The sequence below is a fragment of the Macrobrachium rosenbergii genome, chromosome 1 (assembly GCF_040412425.1).
Source record: "Macrobrachium rosenbergii isolate ZJJX-2024 chromosome 1, ASM4041242v1, whole genome shotgun sequence".
In the NCBI taxonomy this organism is placed as follows: Eukaryota; Metazoa; Arthropoda; class Malacostraca; order Decapoda; family Palaemonidae; genus Macrobrachium; species Macrobrachium rosenbergii.
In genome coordinates this window covers 36,540,596-36,556,929 of record NC_089741.1, presented here as the reverse complement: position 1 = coordinate 36,556,929, position 16,334 = coordinate 36,540,596, and the positions used below count along the sequence as shown (strand labels likewise).

The window sequence follows — 16,334 nt, the reverse complement described above, 5'->3', positions numbered from 1 at the left end:
GAGCCTCTGAATTTTCCCACGTCTGTTTTCGACCAATGGCGAGGCAGTAAGGAGAATTTTGACCAATGGTCGCCGAGTTTCTATTCCCGGCGAGACGAACCAATCAGAGAGGTCGGTGCATACCGTCAAGGCTATGAACAAGTGAGTACACGATCTTCAGAGATGGAATTAGGAAAGCAATAATCAAAATATTGAAAAAGGAATTTGTGATCACAATTAATCGTTAGAGAAATAATAACCACACAAACGATATTCCATATGAAGAGACAAGCATTCATGAATATATATAGTTACCAACAAAGTCAACTAAAGGAAGATATAAAGATGACTTAATATGATAACAGAAAAAATAAACAAAGATAGTATACGTAGTCCTTTATCAAAGATACCCAGTTATCTTGTGTATGTCCGGTCTCCTTAGCCGTAATATGCTCACAGCTTATCAAAAAACTAGCCAAAACTGCCTTTTTGGTGGGCTGCCGTTTATGATAAACGTTTTTCCTTTCTACTAAAAATAAGAAGGGCGAATCCCTTGCAATAAATTGTTCTATAACTTCCTATATCTCCTTATGCCAGCCAATTTGCCTGTGCAGTATTTTTTAGTGTCTTTAACCACAAGCGTTAACACAGTAGCCATCAAATCAAATTCATGGAAACGGTATTTTATTCTTAGTTGCCTGGGATTCTGAGAGCCTTCCATAAAATTCACGATAGAAAAGGGTCAAGACAACAGCCCTTCATTTCGAGATGTATCAACAGAATAAAAAAAATGGGTTCCCAAAGTAAATCCATACATATAAATTCTTACGGTGATTGCCTTTCATAATTCTAATATCTAAAAGCTAGAGCCCATAAACTTGGTAACCCTCAGATAAATTTCTAAGTTGCTTTTGTGATTTAACGTCTCCTTAGTTTCATGACCGTTACCGTAAAAACAAGCAATATTTACCATTTTAATAGCGAAAAAGAAAGTGGCTAACGGTTAGAGAGAAAATTGATCCTGTCACTGTAGGCTACTTTAGAAGTAATCACTAAAAATCTTTGGGACAACATAAATTTGTATTTCATGTAGCCAGAACTATCCCTAAATTCCTGTAAAACCAAATTGGGAAAGAGAAGGAAAATGATGGCTTACGTTAAGAACACAGGAAGAAATCTCGAAAAATGCATCGGCCTGCACAAAATTAGTGAGTTTTACCAGATAAATAATCCATTGGCCATGCCAAGCAATGCTGGTATTTGAACCACAGAATGAATTGTAAGGATGGTAATTTTTATCCGAATGCAATAAGTTAGAGTGCCGTAGGGTTGCGAAGGAGGTACTAGATTAGTAGGCTACACTCAGTACAAACGGTGGCTGGAAAAAATCTTAATACCGAAGATTAAAAACCAAGCCATAGGCCTACTAAGCTCTCCAGATGCGTCAGAGAAGCTAAAACAGTCCACATTTATTTCTTGGACTGACAAAGCCAAACACTTGACCGTCGGGCCCCACACCGAGCATTAACGCCCTCAACTGAGCAGCGGAGAAGAGCCGATTTAGAGGCAAGTTCCATCGACTAGTACCGCTACTTCTGCCTAGCAAAACTTTAGAAAAAAAAAATTATCCTGACATTCTTATTTATGTTTCATATAGCTTACTACAGGGAATGGGTCCTCATAAAAGCTTTACGATTTAGAGTGGATTATTTATATATAAAGATTTATGCCCAAGAATGACTTAATTTATCCCACCCTTTAAGAACGAGATTGAAGAACAGTCTTCATTATCATCGTGGCGACTTGGGAACTGACGTTCACAAAGAGCTTACATATGATAATCTGAAAATCAGCGGCCATCCCAAATAACCTATAATTTGGCAGAAATTTTAAGTCTTTAAACAAATTTCGACAGGAAAATCTTTAAAGGAATTACTCTTTTGACTAATCATCGAGTTAAGTTTAAAGAACTCATAACTTATTAACTTTGGAAAATAAAAAAAGTTTAGGACTTACATGAATTTATTTTGAAATGACAAATAGACAATTTTACAATCTGAAATATACGAAATACAAATGGAGTTTAAACAGATCAAGATTAAACAGTTTCCAGAACGTACCAAAAAATCATTCGAATTTTCAATTAAGTCATTTAGGTGGAAATAGTCTTGAAAGTTGAGCAAACTTCAAGTCGGATAAAACACTCAACGGGGAGTATGTTACAACTAAAACTTAATATTAAAACTTAACTCTTAATCACAGCTCCAAAAAGTTATGATTCACAGCTCTCAATGTATGGCATAGAAAACTATCAAGTACTGATTAAATAGGTCTGTCTTTTATAGGATTGGAATTAAAACCTTAAAAACGACCACTTAGCACCACAAAAAAATTAAACTTAAAACACTCAAATACTCTACTGGACAAGACTAACTTAAAACCAGAGATCAAATCACGTAACTAACAAATTAAAAAGTTATCAGATGGAGACTAGCGTTACCCCTGTCAACTACATCGTGTTCTAGCGTTACCCCTGTCAACCACATCGTGTTCCAGTCCAAGCAAGCCCAATTTTATATTTTCGGTATTTTTTTTACATTTTCATAGTTTTTTTACTGGCATTACATTTAGCAACCTATCTCACCGCATCACCGCTTGTTTGATATGAACGAACAGCCTTCCAGTTCATATCTGAAACCAAGAGGGGTCGTAAATAATTGCTAAATGATCAACCATGAAGAGCACTCACAATGCTAGCAAGATCTGTCATAGTGTCGAGGAAGCATACAGTAGGCTACCACCCCGCCAACTTGACACTGGAACAGGCTAGCAGTGCTCATTACAATTGCCCTTATTTCCTGAACAGCCTGTCCAGGATCTTCTTGCGAGAAAACTTCAGGGTGTTGCTGTTGGGCTTCCGCTGCATGGAAGAATCTAAATATCTCCTCTCTGGCAAATTCAGAGACTGTTCCAGGTTGGACCAGTTTTCCACATAGCCATTGCATCTGGCTGCGTGGACTTTCTCCAGCGGAGTCATTCTCAGTGTACGTGGGTCGATGTATTCGTAGATGTCGTCCTGAAATTTACAAGGAAACATCAGTACATTTACAATTACAGTATTGGAAATTAGGAACTGAGAATTTAAACTTGGATTATCAAGTTCTCACTATTCTGTTAAAGAAATAAATCAGAAGTTAAAAGTCATAAACGATGCACTTGTCACAAGTAGCACTGAAGGTTTCAGTTGATTTAAGAAAATCTTGCCTGTAAAACTCATATCTGATCCGTACTATCCTTAACTATTGAGTGTATTCAGTAGGGGCAAAATGACCAGTAATTAATGATAGATGTAAGCAGTCTTTAAGAAAAGTTAATTTCATACCGCAAATCCTTTTAAATAAGAAAATATAAACGTCACCGAATTCTAAATGTAACGACTCGACAGAGGTCTACAAACTAAATTGATAAGAGATTTAGTCTTAAGACAGCATCCACATTATCTACTTGCAACAATATATCACAACACTAACAGCAAACAGCAGTTATTTAAATGACAATTACGTTTAAACAATTAGAAGGAGAGAGACTACCTCGAGTATTAAATAAACGACATCTTTTCCTTATCCAACTTATAGTTTAAAGGTAGATTACAGAAAAAAGGAGATATTACGGGGACTGGAAAACAGAACTCGTAAAACTAGAATCCATAATAATAACAACAACAACAACTCGAGGTACCCAGAAAGTTTAAAACAGAAACTCAAACTTACACAAGATACAGTGTTAGAATCCATACTAAACAAGAAACTAACAGTCTTCGAAACGATGCTTGGAGACTAAGTGGTGTTCCAACTGGATCTGAAGAATTCAATTCCCTTTAGTTCCCTTTTCTGTTTACAGACGGCGCTTTTCGAGGGAAATAGCCTTAATGGTACTTTTCTAAAATAGAATTGGTCTAATGCTAGTTTGGGAAATGGTGTTGCTAATTAAGATTGCTGTTTTTTTAAAACGTTTAAAAGCAAGCGGGGAAATGATATTATTTTCGTGATTTGTGTGTGTAACGGAGCTTATAGAAAACATGTATTCAGTTGCACATCACGGTCTAGTGTTCCTAATCTTCATTGTTTTGCTTTCAAAGTCGATATCGGAGTTTTTTTATCTAGTCATGAAGATCATTTTTCATCTTTTATTCACGTTTCTATACGAAAATAACTCAAACTTTCAACAAATTATTGTTTTGAAACTTGTTTTCCGTCCTTCAAAGTGCAAAAGTACATAGACGAAAAATATTTTCTAAGAAACTGATATATTTGTAATCACATACGTGATATTACGGTACTAGACAATTATATATATATATATATATATATATATATATATATATATATATATATATATATATATATATATATATATATATATATATATTTCTCTTTACGGACTGCTTACGACAGTATTAAATTCAAATTCAGGCATATATTGTCATTTGGATGTATTAACAAATATCCCGCATGGTAAAGCAAAATTATTTGAAATCCTCAAGTAAACTTTCACTATTCCACTCATTTTTATTCGGCTTATGCTTTTCTAATGACTTTAATAACTAAAATATGCCAAATTTAGTTCTGAATCGCAAAACTTGTTTTTTAATTCTCTTTCTAGGTTGTTAAGTAAAGCTCGGTGGAAGTGTCATTGCGTGGAAATGATCCTTGCTTTTATTCACAGCCAATCAGGAACCGTTTACCCCCACTAGGAACGGCGGGGCCGCTTGTGATTGGCTGAGCGATATTGATACGGTTTATGGAAGAAACTGATGTTCTCGGTTGATATGTATGTGTTCGGTATTTTGTTTGTTGTGGTATTGTTGTCGATAAATGATTACTGTGGCGGAATACTTGGTGTTTACAAGAGGTGAGATATAGGCTACTATCTTAAAAATTTTGTTGAGACTTTCTATTGGTTTATTAGTTAGAGATTCCTAGGTATCAGGTACAGGTAATGGTTTGGTATAATTTATTAATATGTAATTCTTGACTGAAGAATATAGAAAAGGGTGTATATAATAGAGGCAGGTGAGGTAATTTGAGAAGTGTAGCCAGCTGCAGTAAGGTAGAACTAAGCTCCACGTTGGGTATTACCTTGGAAATTTACTTTTTCTACAGTATTTTGATTGATTATCAAGAATTTACCATTATTTTTGTCAGAACTTATTATATTTTTGCCATCGTGCATGTGCAGTGTTATAGGGGAACTTTTGGTAAAAAGTGAACTTTCCTTCACCCCTAAGTAACACGACCTACTAGGTTAGGTTAGGTAGGGTACATTAGGTTAGTATGGTTCCTTTTATGATAGATTTCCTTAGCCAATCCCTTCTTGGGTTTAGAACCTATGCACTCAAAAATTGGAAGTTCTTTCCTGGATACACAATAATGATAACATGGAACACTTGGGCAAAACTAATTAAAGGTTATCTTTAATCAATAGGTAAATCTTAGTGACTGAACATATAGGTATTGATAAACACCCAACTTGCAAAGATGGCATAACTATGACTGAAGCGGGAAACTGTGAAGATATGGAATTCCTGAAATAAAATCAAAGAGTGGTTGGTCAGTTCAGCAAATAATGCTTCAGCTTTTTAATTCTCACATGACATCTTTAGACAATTTTGACAAAAATGGTGCCAAACTAAATTGTCAGGTAGAACTACGTTTTAGCTCCACGTTGGGTATTATCTTGAAATTGACTTTTCCTGTAGTATTTTGATTGCTTATCAAGAATATACCATTATTTTTTTGTCACTCAACTGTAATTAATCCATAACTTCAGAACTGATTATTTTTATTATTTTTTTGTCACTCAACTGTAATTAATCCATAACTTCAGAACTGATTATTTTTGCTATCGCACATGTGCAATATTACAGGGGAACTTTTGGTAAAAAGTGTAGTTTCCTTCAACACTGGGTTCGGCTAAGTAACATGGCCTGCTAGGTTAGGCTAGGTAGGGTATGTTCAGTTAGTATGGTTCCTTTTATAATTGATTTCCCTAGCCAATCGTTTCTTGAACATATGGCTCCCGAATGTGTATCGTATTTGCGGAACCGTTCCATACAGTTCGTCCGGAGCTAATGCTTAGAGATACCAATTATTGAGTCTTTCCTTTGCAAATGACCTAACCACCCAATATCATGTACAATGGTAAGGACCTTGTACCATAGGTTAGGTGTGGTGTGATGATTGGATAGGTCATTTGCAAATAAAACAAATGTCAGAAATATCAAAGAACTCATTAATACATCAAAGTAATATTTTCAAGTCCAAAATGTGATAATGGTTCATAGTAAAATTTCACCAAGTGTAAAGTAAGAATGCTTTCACATTCTTAACCACCTTTTATGTTGGCTGTTAGAAAAGCTAAATGTTTGATGAAAGTCCAATGGTTTTATAGGGCAACTTAGTATTCCAGGGTCACTGCCTCTTTGGTAAGTGGCAAGTGCAGGTGGACCATGTTGAGATGGTAGGCTAGTATATGATGAAGTTGGGTGGCATTGTAAGTGTGCAGAGCTCTGGCAAATTTTAAAATTTACTGGCATTGTTAGTGTTTTGGAATTTGGTTAAGTACATACTTGGGAATACTTGTAATTTGATGCTTTCAAATTGAGTGTGAATTTTTTTTAACTGTTCGTTAAGCAGAATATCTGTACATAGATTTCGTTAGTCATGGTCCCATTTGCTTTATGGTAAATGGCAAAATTTTGTTTTTCATTTTGAATGAATATGGGAACTTAAATATTGCAACATACAAATACTGTAAGTTCGTATTAAAATTTTGCCCTATGCAGCTAGGTTGCTCTGGTTTGATGTTATTTATTGTTCACTAAAACTGGTTTAGCAGGAAACTGGTCATTAGTCATTAAATAGTAAGATAATCAACTTGTGTTTGGCATTGGTTACAGCAGTGGCTATTTTCACCTCGAGTTGTAAGAATTGAGAGTATGGTCTAAGGCCTTGTCAGGCACCGTAGGATTCTGTGCCCTAATGTGGCTAAGTTACAATGTATTTTGATAACATTGCCCTCTTAACTATTTGTTTTGTACTCCCAGATAACTTGCATCAAATCTGTATAATTGTATATAGTACGGTCTGCATTTGTTTTAGGAATAGATATCATCAAAGCATAAATATTCAGATATTAGATTGTAATGTCAGTTTTTAAATTGACCAAAAATTGTCATGATATTATGTACAGTACTTGAAAATGTTCGGTTTTTCCCCCTTTATTCAGAACACTCGGTTAATCCGTGCAAGATTGGTTAGTCAGGAGCTAAACATCAAACAACACTACATTGTAGCTTTCACATATACCGTATAACTGAAGTTATGTGATTTTAAGTTGCAACGTATTCCCCTCTTAAAGACATCACTAGGGGTCACTATCACTTTTCTCATAGTAACAGTGATATAGTATAGAATGTTCGGCAAGATATTTTGTTACCCTTCCTTTGTGCTATAACATGACTGGTTTTCACATAGGCCTGAAGAGCATAAAAATGCTTGGTAAATGTTACTTTGAATCATTTGTTGCAAGCAACAGCTCAGGCTGTCCTGGCTTTTGAATGTAACAGAATTTTTATCATGGAATATAGGAATTACGCAGTTCTTAGTTTGTATTGTTTTCTATAAAAGAAAATGTAATTGCTTTGTGAACTGTAAGTGATTAACTTCCTTGTGAGTAAAGGTAGGAGGAAATTATGAATTGGACCCACTATGGGGTAAACAGTTTATGCAGTACAAATATGTTTTTGAGGGATACTGTGGTTTTTGGGTATGTGAAAACAAAAACTAATGAAACACAGGGTGTATCCTAATAGATAGGATCCTAGTGTTGGGGCTGGGTTATGATCCTTTTATTTTACATCTCCAACCTAACTGAACCTTGAATAACCCTGACCTACATAGGGAGCTACAGCCTACTATGCTATGGCTGACTTAACCAGCGCTAGGTGATGGCTCCCTACGTGACCATGGATTTTGCCCCTCTTGGATACTCCCCTCCAACTTGATAAGGCCTTTGTAGAAAAATACTCTGGCACTTTTAGGTACATAAGTATTATAAAAACTTATTTGGCTGAATAAGCCTAGGCAACTATTTGGATTATATTTGATCGCCTCTCCTTAAGCTGCTTTAGAGAGAGATGTTTAAATGTCAAAAGATGAAGGCCAGGTTACGATGGACCACTGTAGATTAGTTACGATAATCCGTTTTTGTAGGTGTGACACTGCCCTAATTTAGGTTTGGATGTATTCTCTAATACTGGAGTGTTCAGTAGCTAGATTAAAAGTGGTGGACACAGGAATAGGGTTGAGAGGATTTTTGTGAAAACTTAGAGGGGAGGATGTTAAGGTCAAGTGGTTATCCAATGCAGGTGCTTTAGTGTTTTCACTGGACTATTTTTCCCTGATATTGTAAATCTGATTTTAGGAACTTTTATTTGCAGATGCCTCAGAAGGGTGTCTCATTTGTGGTGAGGCTAGTGTTCAACTTAATGAAATTCTGAGAGGTCCATTCAGTGGAGATCTGGCAGGCAAAATTATGTACCGTGTTAGACAAAAAGAAAGATCCAAGGTGGTTTATTTTTCTCCAGAATCTGAAAAGCTTCATCTTCAGGAGCCAGTTACATATGTGAAGACAATACACTGTACTTGCAGCTTGCTGCGGACTCTCAAGTTGAAGGTAAGAAAGTTTTGAAAGAGGAAAGGAATTTCCTCATGGTAGGCAATTAAGTGACATGGGAAATTACTTAATTTTGAGATGCTGGCTTTTGTTTTGCCAAGCTTGTGATGGAGGCTTAACAAATTCCCCAGTTGAAGCAGTAATTAAGTCAGTTTACAATTAAATACATGAGTGTGACGGGAAAACACTTGCCAACAGTGATTTGGGTACTGTAGTTGTATTTAAGAGTTAGCACACATTTTAATCCATAACTTTTGCATTTAGGTCAAGATAAATTGAATTTTTTTTCTGGTAGTGAGATCTGTTTTTAGTAATAGCCTTTTACAAAAGGTTATGTGGAAGTTTTAACACTTAAAAGACTGGTAATATATTGAAATGGAGACAAGATTTGTAGTAGCCAATATTTTTAGAGAATATTTGGTGTAAATTGTTGTTGAACAGCAGTCAGGTTTGGAGTTCTCACTGTTTTTACACTTTCCAGGTTAAACGAGCACAGTTGTCTTGAAATGCTGGATTCAAGAGGGCTCTGTCGGTTTTTGATTCAGTTCTATTTAGAACAGAGTCTTATAACATGAGCTGTATGAGGAACATCTCTTTTGGGCATTATTGACGAAGTCTCAAGGAATTATGACAACTGGTGAAGTGATTGTCATGTAGGTTTACTGTTGATTCATTCATTATATTTAATTCTTGTAAAGTAAATAAATTACAATATTCTGAAGTACAGTAGATTTTAAGATGTTTTAAAGTAATTTTATACAGGTAATTTCAATTTCTAGGAAGTATGCTACAAGAACCTGTTCAGTGCCAGTTTTAAATGTGGATTTCTGTCAAGAACTTAGTGCTAAGCTGACCATGAGAACAGTACCTCGATATTACTAATTATCAGTTTTACTAAATTCTTTGCTCAGGGTTGATTTTTGATTTTGCAATTATTTCCAATGCTAGGTTTTAAAGGTTGGCCAGTAAGTTAATTTCGGTTCTTATACATTTTAATGATTCAAAGTACTGCACTGGTATATCCAGGTAAATTATACTCTGCAATTTAAAATTGTCAGAGTCTCTCTCTCTCTCTCTCTCTCTCTCTCTCTCTCTCTCTCTCTCTCTCTCTCTCTCTCTCTCTCTCTCTCTCTCTCTCTCTCTGATATGATTTTTCTTTGTTGTGTTCTTCATTTTCTATTTGATTGAGTCATTTTCATTTCATTCTTATTGTGTAGATGATTTTGTCCTTGCTACAGTGCATTGTCTGCTTGCTTCAGCTCATTTTTTCTTTTCAGTTTTATGCTTTTTGCAACCAAAGCTTGCTCTGATCTTTTGAATAAGTTTTCTCAAATGGTTGCTAGCTTGCTTGCTTTTTCTGGCTTAATTAGTGCTTTGTTCATGTTGTAGATTTTCATTAGTTTTCTGTTTTATCTGTTTGGCTCAACCACTTCTTGCTCTCTGGCTTGTATGTATATTTTTTCGTCCCTGTTTTGCCCATCATCTTTACTTGGCCGAGATGTGGATTGTGCACTTTGTGGGGTCTCTTTTGTTCTCTTAATGCTCTTGATTTATTTACCTTCATGCTCTGAATTAGTGCTCTGATATATTTACCCTCGTGCTCTGAATTGTGCATACTTTTTATTGTCCAGGTTGAGCACATTCTTGGAGTTGTTTATTGTGCCCTTGTTCATGCTCCAATGTGAGCAGCCCCTCAACCCCATCCCTTTTTTGTTTTTTTATTTTAGGTTCCAAAACAGGTGCCCCTATTGTGTGTTCTCCAGACTGTGGATTTATATTTTGTGCTCTAGATAGTGTGAACTTTTGTGATCTGGATTGTGTACACTTTTTTGGTGCGCTTGATCATGCGTATTTCTTGTTGACAGGATTGTGCACTTTTAGTATGCTTTCAGTTGTGCACCATTTTATTCATATGTTGTGGATTGAGCACATTTGTTCTGGATAGTGTTCAGTTTTTGTTTGCTTTTGATATGCGCTTTCTTTGTATGCTGTGGATTGTGCAGTATTTTGGTGTGTTCTAGATTGTACACTTTTTTTTCATGCTCTGGGTTGTGCAAAATTTTTTGTTTCCTCTATGATGTCCAATTTTTTTGTGTTTTGAATTGTGTACAATTTTTTGTATTTTGAATTGTGCACTTATTTATAAGCTCAGGTTTGTTCTGTGCTTTTATATGTTCTGGATTATGCACTATGATTTTCTTGCTCTTGGTTGTGCACTATTTTTTTCTATGGTTAGGGTTGTGCATTTATATTTTACTATTTTCTGGAGTGTGCACTTATTTTTGTGTGCTCTGTAGTGTGCACTTTTATTGTATGCTCTGAACTGTGCAATATTATTGTAGTTTGCAGTGTTTTGTTCTCCAGAGTGTTTAGGTTTTTGCTCTGTGATGTGCAGGTTTTTTGTGCTGTGGATTTACGTCTTGTCTTGTGGTCATCCCTAGTTCTTTGGCATGAGCACTTATGCTGTGGATTGCGCACTGATTGGATTCTGGTTTTATAGTTGGTGTTTAACTTTGCCATTTGCTTTCAGACTACTGTTTGCTCTGAATTGAGTAGATTTTTCTTGGGTTATCAATTTTCTTCAGTACTGTATATCCAAAGCCTGCCCACTGTTTTATCTGCTAAAAATATCTGGCTTGAACAGTTATCCATTTTGTAGTTGTGCATTGTATACTCTTGGGCCATGCACTTTGTCTGTGTTGCACACTTTGCTAAATGGACTGATTTCATCTCTCTCTCCTCTCTTCTTCCAGGAACCTTCAGTATTTTGATCATCCTTGTTGAAAAGGGCAAGATTTTCACTGTTCATATGGCAGAATTGCCTCTCTCTCTCCAATCCAACCCCTTTTTCTAGCATTGGTGAGTCATTTGTCTAAGCTATTAAGGGCCAAATGTTGTAATGAAGATCTTGCATTTAGATGAAATACTTTTTGTTTGGACTGCTATTCTTTTTGTATAGAGCTTAATTTTTCACTGATGTAATGAGTAAATTTACTGAAGTTAGAATTATAGAGATCAGAAGGTTAACTCTAGTTTTGGGTATGTTGGCCACTTGTTCACTCAAAATTCCAGTTGCGTTTAAAGTGTAAATTAAAGATATTCATATAAAACGAGGTTTGCCTTGCTAGTCTTTTCCGAAGTTACTCAGGTGGTTTTAAGACGTTTTAGCCATAGTCCAGACCATAATCTGTATAACCTAATTTCAGTTCATTGTAGGATCCAAAATGAGATATCAGTTAAATGCAAATGTATGTAGATAATTTTTGTACAGTATTACGAGATTTTAGGTGATTTTCAGGGTAGTTTATTGATTTTGATGTTAATAAACCACAGGAACAGTTAAAGTAAATTTGTGCTTTATTGTAATTTGTTGGTTTTGTATAAGTTTTAGTAGTGGCATCAGATAATGGGGGATAATAGTATTTTAGGAACTATTTAGTGTCTTTTTGTAGTTAAAATCTCCATGCAGGACATATTGCTGAATTTCATAACTTTCAATCATGTACAGTGCAAGAACTGTGAATTTCATTGGGTTTGCTTTTCAGGTTTTTACTAACTAGCAACAAGGTCCTAATTACTTGACAGATTAGATATATTATACTGCTGTCATGATGCATGAGGCTCTAGAAATTTTTAGACAAACTTCTCTGTTGTTCACACTTAGTATATAGTAGATACTCAAATTTATCAGTGATAAAAATGGGGTTCTGTTCCTTAAGTTTGAATAGCAGTCAAAATTTATTTTAGCTGAATGCAAGGTCTATTTTTACACAACATTTGGGCTTTTATAGTGTGGAACGAGTTTGTAGGTGCAAGGAAAAGGGGGTATATTTTGCAGGGGTTAAGAATACAATTTTTGACATATGAACATTACAGCGAGGGGTTAATTTATGTCGACATATGAACATTACAGTGAGGGGGTTAATGTTGTATACACTTCTTGAAAATGGAATTTAATAAAACCCGAAACTGGGCTTGAACTTTTAATTAGGTCCTTGTTAGTCATAGCAAAACTAAAGTTATGTCATCTGCAAGAATAATCATACTGTTTCCATTTTCAGGCTATGATGAGCTGCATATCAGGTGACTTCAGAGAACACCCATTCATACGTTTCCTCAAGCTGCTGTTTGGTGGTGTTGACTAGCCAGCTGTTGGTAGTATGGTGTGTGTACCTTACAACATTTTTCGAAGCTGCTGATTGAGGTGTGGTTTAACAATTTCAGTGTGGTGTCATCAATTAGAAGGCTGGAGGATGTAGGTGTGTACCCAGAACACCACCATGTTCCTGAAGCAAGGCTACTCAGTTTCCTTCTTGGTGACCTCTACTAAAGAAGATTGGTGGACGAATGGTGTATATACCCCACAACATACTGTGAAGCATGTAAATCTGAAGCTGTTGGTTGAATTGTAGTTCCTCCATTTATACTTGAAGTGAAAGCTGGTAGCTGAAAGATGTGTTCCCCACGGCAGAGACACTGAAGAATTGACGTTTCCCGCAGCTGCTGGTTAAAATGGGGCTCTTCTGTTTCTATGCGGTGATATCAACTAGAAAGCTGGAGGCTGAATGGTTTGAACTCGCACAACACACTGCATTTCTGAAGCATGGCTTGTTGGTGATGCCAACTAGAGGAGATTGGTGGCTGCCTGGTGAATTCCCCACAACACACTATGAAGTATATACAGTATATTAACTGTAGCTGCTGGTTGAAATGTGGCACCTCCATTTTTGCTTGCTGACTTCATCTAGAACAAGGGTGGCTGTATGGTATCTACTTGAAAGTGTGTGTTGTTGGGTACCTAGTTCCTGAAGCTGCAGGTTGAAGTGTGATTCCGCGATTTCCATGTGCTGACAACTAGAAGGCTGGTGCTTACCCTTACCACACACCCAAGCATGCAGATTTGCTAAAGCTGATGGTTGAAGGGTGGATCCTCCTTTTCTGGTGACATGAAGGTTGAGTGGTGTCTACCTCACAGCACTCTTTCAAGCATGTGTATTGCTGAAGCTGCTGGTAGTAAAGTGCTTCCTCCAGTACGGGTGATTTTAGAACTAGCAGGCTGAAGGGTGTGTGTAGGCCTTGCTGTATGCACTGACCATGCTGCTGTCATTTCCAGTCTCTGCGCTCTCGGTACATTGTCATGTAGGCTTCACAATATAAGTTGCCGCCTCTGTAATTAATAGAATTTATGTACTTTAGATACAATAAAACCATTAAGAAATTTATTTTTCATTAGCAATTTATCTCCAGTCTGCAGTCATTTTGTATACATTTAGTCCTTAGGAGCTTCTCCACTGGATTTTAAATGCCTCTTCAACCAGGACAAACTATAAACACTAAAGCCCTAAATGCCTCTTCAACCAGGATAAACTGTAAACACTAAAGCCCAAGTCAAGTACCTGTCTGTTGTGGTGTCCATTATATACCAAGGCAGACATCTTTTTTTGGTGGCTCAAGTTCATTGCTTTCCCTTCACAATTTGATTTGGCTGACACCAACCATGTTCCTGAAATGAAAGTTTTAGAATTATACATTGTTACTGTTATACATTGACTTTGAAACACACTAATTTTGCCTTTTGGAAAACTACGCAAAAATGATTTACGATTTTTCAATCGTAACAGTCGGTGATATTCTGCCATATACAGTATATAATAAGTATAATGTTCATTGGGCCATTGCCATTTTGGAAGAATACATTCGTTAAAATACGTTATCTGGAAATTTTAATTGCAAGATTCTAGTACTGTTCAACTGAAGGTCAAATACCTTAATTTGGCAATGAAGCCAAGACTTTATGACAACTTACAAGTCAATAACACTTGGAACCAAAATAAAAAATTTAATTGAAGAAATTCTACATCTAACCATGTAAATCACTGCTTGTTTTAAAACTTAAGAACCACAAAGGCGGGCAAAATGGCTCTATAATTCAATGTTTGCTTACTTGCCAAAATTCCTATGTATGAATGCTTTATAACCTCATTAGCAATGTTACATAAATAACTGCACTAGTCAGTAAGGATGGAACATAACTGCACTAGTCAGTCTGAATTTTCACTTGCACATTACAGTTAGATGATACTTTGCCCCAAATTTCTTAGTTCGAGAATGAAAGAGCACTACACTGACTAAAGGTTTTAAAAATCCATAGAAAAATTAAACAATGAGTGGAGAACTAGTAGTAACTGAAACGACAGTAAATATAACTAACAGGTCTGAAAACCTTAAATTTGCAATATTAGAGCAAACTAATTTTAACGTTAAGCTCAACGAATGGTAAGCTTTCGAAAAACGTTCACTTTAAGGTTTAGAGAAAATGTCGTAGAAAAACCTAAAGGCACGAAAAGGAATGCCCTGAGAATCATGAATAAAAGAAATAAGCCTAAATGGCTTGACAAAAAGATGAGGTGCTGGTTCATTAGGGCCAAATTCGGCACATTCAATAACGACAAATGTGACGAGCGAATTAGGAGACGGACTCGACTGCATAGCAAAGTAAAGTTCTAAAGATTGTGAAAAAATGCTGACAGACGTTGTCAGGGAAGCAAGACTGTCGCGACTAAAAGGTACAGTGAGAAAATAACAAACCCACAGGACGAATTAGTTAACCAAGACCAGACTGACAAGACTACTGCTCGGCTGAAAATACTAGACGCAAATCTGTGTAACAGACCCAAGGTATAAAAATGGAACACATCGTAATATTAAAGGGTCTACCAAAAAATGGAAGGCGCTAAAAATAAAAACCGAGCCAAAGCTAGTGTACAGTTCCAAATCAAGACAAGATAAAGCCGTATTTAAAAAGAGAGAACCAAGACATAAGTGGATTAAAACGCACTCAGTTTATCATTAGCAACGGGAATGAATGGTTTGGCGGGCTAAAGCTACAGCCAACTAACACGTTGAAAGCACCGCTTCCTCCGATCAGCTAAAGTTACCAAGATCTAAAGAATACTTTAGATCTTGAAAGCTACAAGATAGTATAATAAGTCACGACGACACTGAAAATAAAAGCTAGCAATTTTAGCCGTAAAAGTAGTAAAAAAAATCAGTAAACCAAGCCAGATTCGACAGAAATATTTAGTTCATGATAAAAAAAAGCTTGTTATATGACATTTAAATTGTTGGCGTAAATGGGCTTGTTTAATGCCCACACACACACACACAGCTCGCTATACTTTGACTTTGTTGTTAGTATCACATGGTGAGAAAATAAAAGCGAAATTCAACAGACTAAATCGCATTCAAAGTGCAACAACTACTATCGAAAGAGTTTAAGACTGCGACAAATTCATCGAAGTTCCGACAAACGGAGTTAAGAATGCATAAAAATGCTGAATGAACATAAAAATACTGGATGATAATTTGAGGATAAAGGCACCAGTACATAAAAATGAACTAGAAACCGTGAACCAAAACCCGGGGCAGAATGGAGAGAAAAAATTATGTTAAGAGAACAATGTTGAAAAGAACTGTGAAAGGACTTAATCACTTGGGTAAAGAAGAAATTAAAGGGATGAACGAGAGATCGAAATAAATGGCATTGAACTTGATGGAAAGATAGCCTAACCAAAGAGGGGAATGACATGTGGAACAAGTGAAGTTAAGGGGGTGAAAAG

At 36.1% G+C, this 16,334-nt stretch overlaps 1 long non-coding RNA gene across 1 annotated transcript; it reads left to right on the top strand.

Moving 5' to 3' along the window:
• Positions 1-9,200: 9,200 nt before the first annotated feature.
• LOC136850509 (uncharacterized) lies at positions 9,201-12,911 on the top strand. The gene is made up of 3 exons (XR_010856638.1): positions 9,201-9,368; positions 11,469-11,574; positions 12,777-12,911. It is a non-coding gene; the product is annotated as an uncharacterized lncRNA (long non-coding RNA).
• Positions 12,912-16,334: the final 3,423 nt, after the last annotated feature.